The sequence below is a fragment of the Ursus maritimus genome, unplaced genomic scaffold (assembly GCF_017311325.1).
Source record: "Ursus maritimus isolate PB19 unplaced genomic scaffold, ASM1731132v1 scaffold_23, whole genome shotgun sequence".
In the NCBI taxonomy this organism is placed as follows: domain Eukaryota; kingdom Metazoa; phylum Chordata; class Mammalia; order Carnivora; family Ursidae; genus Ursus; species Ursus maritimus.
The window spans coordinates 37322447-37331642 of NW_024424786.1; positions in this window are offsets into that span (position 1 = coordinate 37322447).

The following is a 9196-nucleotide window of genomic DNA, read 5'->3' on the forward strand; positions in this document are numbered from 1 at the left end:
GCCTGAGATGCAAGCCAGGGAGGTCTGGGCCTGGGCAGATGGGGCTGGACGGTGAACCAACTGGTCAGAGAGTCAAGCCTCATCGGACCTTCCCACACTCCAGTCCTCATCCCTAATCCTGGTGGCCCTTTCAGCCATACCCCTTAACTCCTGCCCCACACATCACCCAATGGCCTCTGTCCTTAACTTGTGCCCAGCTGGTGGAGGGTTGGCCTGGACAATTTCACGGTTCCTTCTGCCTTGAGAGAGGAGATCCACTGTGCCAAGCCCCCCCGCCCCATGCAGTGTGTCCCCTGTGCTCCCTGAGAATGACCTTTCTGTCAGAGTCGCTGTAGAGGGTAGAGCCCACTAACAGGTGGGACAGACAAGACTCCAAGCACTGCTACCCCTAGGGACAAGCTCACAGAGGGCTGGGGCAGGGCAGGCAGCCTCAGGACCTGACCTCTCTCCCAGCACTGCTGCACTGGTCCAGACTTTCCCTCTCTGGCCTTGCTCCCTCACTCACTGCAAGGTCACCTCTCTCTCCCTTCCTCCCTCCCCGAAGCTGTCTTGCCTGCCCACTGCAACGCTGACCCCTGCAGGCCTGCTGAGGCCCTGCCCGGCCCGGGTCCTGGGTGCAAGGGACACAGGGAGGCCTGACCAGGCCAGTTTCAGGATGAACACAGGATGAGAGTTGAGGACAGGGAGAGGGCCACCTGCCTCAGGGAAGGGACAGAGAGAAGTTGCAGGCAAGGCTGCGGAGGCTGAACAGAGTTTGGAGTAGAAGCCCATGGGGGTGTATGGGAGGGGGGCTGGTCTTTGCTCTTCACTGGGCTCTGGCTTTTTCCCACAGTGCCTTCCTCAGCTGAGCTAGATTCCAGAAGTGCCTCAGGGCCGTGGGCCCAAGTGGGTAGGGAACTGTGGACAGGGTCTTAGCCAGCAGGCTGAACCCTGTGGAGACCAGGGTGAGTGGGCTGAGGGAGGGGATACTCAGGGACACTCTGGAACCAGCCTGGGATGTGGAAGAGCAGGAGAACACAGGAGACGGAAAATAGGAAAATCGTAAAAAGGATAGGGCCACAGGTGTTCCTGGGAGTGGGATGAGGAGGGGATTAGGACAGACAACTACTGGCCCCTGGGGGACCAGAAGGAGGGGCCGAATCACACAGGAATTAATTTGCACATCTCACCCCTACTAGGTGCAAGCCGAAGGGGAGGTGGGGGACAGAAATGGGGGGTACACATAGCTCTGCCTGGGGGAGCAGAGTCTAGGGGGGCCTGAGGGGAGCTGTGGTTGGAGAGAGTGTGTAGTCTGGCCTGGAGCTCTAGGGGTTCTAGGAGGTGGGCAGGGATACAGGGGACTGGGGTACGGAGGCCAGATTGATGATTCTGGGCCCTCAGAGAGCCCCAGGGGACCCAGAACCAAAGGCAGACTCTGTCCTCTCCAGCCTATTTCTGACCCCATCCAGTCCAGTGGCCACACTAGAGGGAAGTGAACGCCAGGCCCGGCCTGTTCCTGGTCGGGTTGGTCAGTGCTACACCTGCCCCTGGCACCTGGTGGGCCCTGCAACAGCAACTGGGCAAGACAGGTCTCCACCCCAGGGGGAGGCCTATTTGGAGGGGGGAAGAGGGAAATGCCCCGGGCAGTGCCTGGATGCCAGAGGCAGCACTGGGTTGCAGGCCCTTTGCCCAGAAGATGCCAAGCATGTCAAGTTGGCCTCCATGGAGAGGGCAGAGGTGCTCGGGGAAGCAGTGATGTCATGGTGCCCAGGCGTGGGAGGAAAGAGGAGGGAGGGAGAGGGGATGAGGGCACGGACCCAGGCCATTAGGCTAACAGGAAAGGGGAGGCTGTCAGCCTGGCAGGGCAGGGGGAAAGGGAGTGTCCTCACTGCATTACCCCTTCCAACCTCATACCCTAGAGCTGGCCTCTGAACTAAGCGACTGGTTTCTGAGAGGGCGATCCAAGCCAGAGACTGCCTCTGCCCTCGGTCTGAGTGCTGGAAGCTGGCAGCCTCGTGGGGGAAGATGCCAGGGTCGGCGACCTGGGTTCAGACAGATGAAGGGAGGCATCTCCAAAGGCAATGTCCCCTCAGCCATCACCTAGAGGAGGTTCCGGAGAGGGAGACCGAGTCTCTCTCACCCTTATCCCCAAGCACTGAGTGGGTGCAATGCCTGGTACCCAGTAGGTCCTCCTCAGTGGACTCAGTAGGCTGCAAGGATTTGATGGGGGTGAGGCCCCTACTCCTCAGGAGGAGGGAGAACAAATGTGGGGCTGGGACAAGAGTGGACAAAGCAGGTGTCCACTGGACTGCCCTCAAAATCCTTGGGGCTCAAGGTCCCTTCTGCAGAGGGCCTTAGAGCTGTCCCTTCCCCCAGCATCCCCAACCCTGGGAGGTCAGCAGCAGCACGCCTGGAGGCTCTTTTTGGGAGCAAGTCCTCAGCCTGGGGTGCCTTGCTTTTGGCATCACCGAGAAACCCAGAAGCAGAGACCCCGCTGCCAGAACTGGCAGAATGGGGAGTGCTGGGTCTGGGGTGGGGCATCCCAGGTGGGAGCTGAGACAGACTGGGCATGAGCTGCAGGGGACCTGCCTACAGGTGGGCACTGTTTGAGGAGGCGTCAGGAGCCAAGGAGGAAATGGCAGAGCAATTTCCCGAGGAAGGAGGAAAGATTCCTTGGCTGGGCTTGGAGGATGGCAAGCAGACTGGGCTCCCGGGCCACTCCCCGGCTCCCTCGGGAGAGATGCAAAGGAGCCGGCCCCTCCCCCCCTCCCCCGACAGGACTGGAGTGAGTTTGGGGATCTTTGCTTTCCCCCTCCCCAAACCCAGGAGCACATTCCCCTGGCACCCCCATTCTCAACAATCTCTGCTCTCTTTCCCTTCAGGTACTCCTGTCTCGCTCGTCACCGCTCCTGCGGTTCCCCACCCTCCCTCTCCGAAGCCCCCCTCCCCTGCTGCAGCACCAGATTCCCACTTGCCCCTTGGCACCCTCTCAATTCACAGTCGGCACCGCCGATGTCACTCTGCTACCCGGTGCCCACAACCTTGGCCCAAAGCTGCCTGGGATCCTTGCCCTGGGGTCCCCCAGAGCTGGCATCCGAGGGCACTGGTGCTGGGGACCCGGGGGGTGCCTCTAAGGGCACTGCCCGGTTCCCGCGGGGGCAGTGGCTCCTCGCTCCGCCACAATAATGCTGTCCCTTGGGCTGCTGGGGAGAGGTCCGGGGACACTGCGAGCGGCGCCGGCAATCGCTTCTGGCAGCGCCTGGACTGGGGCCGGGGTGGCCACTGTCACCCAGCCCCGCGCCCGCCGGCGCGCGACCTCTGGGGGTAGTCTGTGCGGCTCCGGCGGACAGCAGCCCCGGGCTGGAGCTCTGAGACAGCGCCCGGCGCTGCCGCCGTCCTGCCTGCCGGTGCGGGGCGCCCCAGCCCGCTCGGGGCCGCGCTTACCTGGGCTGGCCGCCTCCGGGTCCCGGTACATGGTCCCCTCGTCGCCGGCTCCCTCCGGGCTCCTCAGAGCCGCCCGCGGCCGCGCGCTGCTCCGCCGCCGCTGCAGGACATGGGGCCGGGCGACCCCCGGGGGCGGGTCCGAGGGCGGGGGCCGCGCGGGCTGCACCGAGCCGCGGAGCCGGGGAGCGGGGGCCGCCCGCCAGCCCTCCCGCCCGCCCGCCGAGCACGCTGCCGCTGCCGCCGCCGCCGAGCCGCGCCGAGCCTCCTCCCTCCGGCCTGCGCGCCGCGTGTGCGCGCCGGAGCGTGTGTGAGTGTGTACGAGGCCGTGTGTATGTGTGTGTGTGTGAGCGCGTGTGTGAGCGCGCCCGGGGCACCGCCGGCGCCGCCCGCCCGCTGCCGAGCGCCGCTGCCACAGCCACCGCTGCCGCCTGCGCCCGCTGCTGCCCGCTGCCGGCAGCGCGCCGCACTGCAGCCTGCGCCCGCCGCGGCCCGGAGCCGCCCCGAGGGCACCAACGCCGCCCCGCGCGCGCCCCGCCCGCAGCCCCCGCGGGGAGGGCACGGAGCGCTCGGGTGGGCCCTGCGAGCTTGCGGGTCCTCCCGCACCGCGCGACCAGCCCGACCGGGGCGCCCCTGATGGCAGCAGCTTCGAACCGGGCGCGGAGGGATGGCTGGCCACCTCCTCCGAGGTGCCCTTTGACTCCGTTCCAAGAGGCGTGGAAACCCACTCCGGGTTTTCCGCTTGGTGGCGGCTCGAGGGCGTCAGCTCGGGACTCGACAAGGTGGCGGTTCGGGGAAGTCGGGCTGGTGTGTGCAAAAATCAGGAGTGGATTTTTTTGCCAGAGCTGAGCCTGGGTCCGTCACTCTGGCCGTCCCCCAAATTTGAACACAGCTGGAGCAGAGAGGATCAGAATCGCCACCCTCAGTGAGGGATGAGGCCTAGTGACCCTCCTCACTTAACTCAGTCGCCAGAAAGAAAACAAACCTTTCGGCCTCTGTTCATCCCTCTCCTCACCGCTCCTCCACTTCACCCCCCAATGCCTTTTCCTTGACCCCAGCACTTCAGTGGGTGAGAAAGAAATCCCTCCTTCTTCCAACGCCGGGGCTCTCTTGGCTCTCTCAGCCACTCTGCCAGGTCTGCACAGCCCAAATCAGGTGAACCCTAGAATTGGAAGTGTTTGATTCTGGGGCAGGGAGGAGAAGGGGCCCTTCTCCCCCAAATTTTCAAAGCCTGGAACTGAATGAATTCTTGGTGGTTTCAGGTAGGAGACCTCCCAGCAGACACCTACATACCTTATCAACTACACCACCACCGCCCGCTACGCGCACATACACGGGCACACAATCCCAAGATACATGCACACTGGAGTACTGCTCAGCAAGGGACCTGCCCTACCCTAAACCGAAGGGGGTGGGCAGGAGGGCAAAGCCCCTAGCCCCGCGTAGCATCCTGCCCTCCCCTCCACTGAGAATGAAGTTGGAAGGTGAGCCAGGCTTTGTAAAATCAAGGATTCCTAATCCCACCCGGAGAAATCCACTTAACTGACTATACCGCACAGCTCACACCCAACCACACCTCCACCCTCCCCCAACACAGGAGGCCGCCAGCACCCACAGCCTGTCTCAAGTCTCCCCCAGTACTCACTCACTCACTCACTCACTCGCACAGGCACACACCCTATACCCTTGAACTATTACACACACACACACACACACACACTCGTGTACGCAGTCACACACTCACCTCCACCCCCAGCTTTTCAGTTGAGAAACAGATAAGGAAATTCCCCCAATCAAACCTCCATGAAGAGTGTTCCGGTGGAGAACAGATTTCCTTGGATTGAATGTTCTAATTAAAAATGGAAGAAAAAAAAAAAGGCAGCCGTAGATTCCAGCCCATAATTAGTCCCTGGCCAGAAATCTCAGCCCTCATCCCTTGGTCAAGGGCCATTATGTTTCGTATACCCTGAGGCCATCCTCACCCATATGCAGCCAAAAATCCAGGGTATATCCATATACCACTTTTTGGCAAACCCCAGGAAGCCAAGCCAAAAGGCTGGGACTCCAGGGTCTTTGGTCTTGACGTGTTCCTGCTCCCATCCCCAGCTCCCCCTCTCAGTGCCCAGCTAGGAAAGACCAAATAGTCTACCCCTTCCCACCCCTACCTCATGTCATCAATGGGCTCCACACAGAAAGGTTCCCTGCTCAGGAATCTCCCCATCTATCAACCCAAGAGTCCAGATGGGGACAGCAGAATTCATCATGGCAACTCAAGAGATCTTTATGAGCATTTAGAATCATGGAGCTTTTCAGAGTTGGTGGGGAGAGGACCTCTGAGAGGCCACCACTCGGGTGACAGATGGTGAAGACAAGGCCTCTATAAGGGGAAAGAACTGGCCAGGGAGCTCAGGGCCCCAGAGCTAGCAGCACGGAGAGCTGGGAAGAGAATCAGGAGGAGACCCTTGGTCTTGGCTCCAGCCTTTGCCAACCAGATTCATGAACGGACCCAGTGCTCGCCCTCATCAGAGAGCTTACAGCCTTTCCCTTTCAAACATAAAAATCCCAAACTCACTCACTCCCAGGAGGCAGTAGACAGCCATGGTGCCAGAACGTCAGAGATGGACAGTCCCTCAGACATACTAGATAAATCCCATGAGATGTCGCTGTGGAGACTGAGGCTCTTGGGGCATTGGGAACCTCAGTGGGTTTTACTTCCTGACTGCATCATTGACACAGGAAAACCTTTGAAGACACCCTTTCTCTGGGCCTCATTCACTTTGTCTAGGGGTTGCAGAATCACCGGGAAGAGAAAAGATTACAGATTTACGTCGCCCTGCCATGCATAGCTGTGTGACCCCAGGCAGACTACTTGACATCACTGGGCCTCAGTCCTCATCCATACAAAAATACCACCTATTTGACTATTATAAAGAGTAAACAAGATGATACCAGTAAGGCACTTAAAATGATACTTGGAACATAGAACTTATTCCTGATTGATCTCGAACATACCCCTCGTTACCATGTTTTGCCTCTCAAGGAAGTTCTTCTAGATGTCTGACCTCGAACCATTCTGCTGCATCTGGAGGCTACTCTCTCCTGCAGGAGCATCAACAAGAGCCAAGCCAACTGTGAGTCCCTGTCTTCTGAGCACTCATGGAGGACCGGGCACAGGCAGGAAATGAAGGGTGCGGAAGTGAGCAGGTCCTCTGAGAAAAGAGATCAGAGGGAGGGAATCACCCCTGTCCTGACTGCAGGTCATGGCCCTCTAAGGTGACGACCCGGGCCTTTGGTGTTCTGCCCCTCCCCTTCCCACCCACCGTAGAGGGGGGCCCAGAGAAAGCTTCTCGTTTTGTGACGCTGCCAGCTTCTTTGTCCTGGGTTCCATGACGTGGCAGGAAATGCTGGCAGCACCTGGTTCCCCAAGGAATGCCCCACTGAGTACTGTGGGCCCCTCAGGCCTGTTTCCTATCTGGGGCGGTCATTAGGGCCCAGGTGTCCTGGGTCGGCTTCTGGAGGAACAGAGCAGGGAGGGACGGACGTTCTGTCCCTCTGGAGCAAAGACCAGGCCCGCACTCTTGTGAGCAGGGCCCCTGAGGCTGCCTGGCTCCGTTGCTAGGCCACGGCCGGAGGCAGGGCTCCTGGGTTCCCCCTCCGGCCTCTACCTGGCATAGTCTCCAATGCCGCTGTTTCCCCACAGCTCCTGTCCCCTACCCCCCCCCCACGGGCTGAATTATTAATAAAAATGCTGAGGAAGCTGTTTGTGCAGCTCACATGACAGAACAAGCACACCTCTCCCCTCATCACCATCCATGTGGCGAGAGGCTCAGGCTAAGCATTTCCTTGATCCAGGAGGGGCAGGCGGAGACCAGCCAGAAGGCAGCTTTGAAGGGCACCAGGAGAGCCCGCTGGTGAGCCAGACTAGCAGCGAGGATGTGCTCTGCGACCCAGTCCTTGCAGCTCGCCCTCCCCTTCCGCCTCGGCACGGGGCAAAAGTCTGGGGAAGGCAGAAGCATAAAATGAACAGACATCAGCTCCCCAGGAAGGACACAACAACAAAGTCCGAGAAGGCAGCCCTGGCCATTCCTATGCCCACCTCGTCCCAATGGAGACCCAATCAATGCTTGCTGGTCAATTGCCTCTTCTCCCCAGACCCAGTGACCGCTGAATCTCAGAGGCTTACCCAAGGCCCCGGCACACTTGTCACACTTCTGCCAGCCCCTGCTTTGGAGACCTGATACTAAAGAGGGAGCCGGCATCCAGGAAAGAATCCTAGATTTAAACTCTGGTCTTGCCTCTGCCACCATCTAGCTGTTTGGCTTTGGCCAGTGACTTGACATCTCAGTTTTCTCATCATAAAATAGGGCTGTAATAGCATCACGTGGGGATGGAGAATATGCTGGGGAGATAGCAAGACAAGGGCTGGGTGTCTTTCATGGCTCCCTTGCACCAAGGCACCTGACCCCTCCCGGGCACCAAGGTCTCTGCCCCAAGCTGACCTTCCATAGCCCTGGGTCCCCATTCTGTATCTTCAGGTCATGCTTCAGGGCCAGAAGCCCCTTCTGCACTCCCAACCCCACCCACATCCTTTCTCCCTGAAACCTCCTCTCTCTCCATTGTCACCCTGCCACCCACCCCTTCCCCATGTGCTTGGCTCAGCCCCTCAGATTCCAAAAGATGAAAGCTGGTGCCCCTTCTCCTTGCCAGCTGCTGCGTGGGATAGCCCCAGACTCAGTCAGAAGCTTGGCCTTAGGCCTCTGTTTTGAGATACCCCCTACCTCTGAGTCTTGGGCAACTCTGGGACCCTGACATAGGTTGAGAGCCATGGGAGCCAGCGAGATGCCCTTTTCAGGATGCACCGTAGAAGCACCTTGGCTTGCCAATTACAAGCTGAGTGACCTGGGGTAAATCACTAGATCCTTCTGAGCCTCAGTTTACCAGTCTGTACTACAAAGATGTTGGTTTTTAATCTCGATTCCACCTTGGACTCCTTTGGAAATCTAATGAACTCCATGGACCTCCCCCTCCCTAGAAAAATGCATATTCAAATACAGATACAACGTTTCGCCCATAATTGGGTGGGAGGGGGTCCTACAGGTTTCACATTAAAATCCCTGGTTCAGAGGCCTACAGGGTTGCTTCCAACTATGACAGTCTGTGCCCAGTTCTCGGCCCTACTCACCTCCCCACAGTGATTCTTGGGTCCAGGTAGAGGTGGGCTGGCGGTGGGTCCCCACCATTTCTCCCTCCCTGCTCAGCGGCCCCCTCCCCCAGCGCTTGCTGTAGTGGGAGCCAGCTTGCCAGCAGCTCAGACCAGTTTCAGTACCTCTTGGAGGCTACCGAACAGGCTTCACCTGCCTTTCAAGGTATTTAAAGGTTCTTTGACCAAATGCTTTTTGATCCTCCGCTGATGGAAACCAAGCCGAGGCTCTTTCACCAACAGCCCCCTTCCCCCATATATTAGTGACTAAGAGCTCTTTTGATATTGCAGAAGCCTTCTGTGGTTTGTTCAAAGCCCTGGCCCTTGTGGCCACCTCCCCCAGAGACCCAAGCCGTCAGCTCCAGCCGCCACCGCCCACCCCCAGCGGTGGCCTAGTTAATAGGGGCCTCCCAGAGCTAGAGGCTCCAGCCTGCAGCTGTGTGACCCCAGACCTAAGGCCAGCCGGTAGAGGGTCTGCTTCAGTAAAGCCCTGCTCCTCCCAGGGAGCCCCCGCCCCGGGTCCGGGTAAGATGGGGTCGGGGTGTCCCCCAGACCCTGGGGAAACACGTCTCTTCT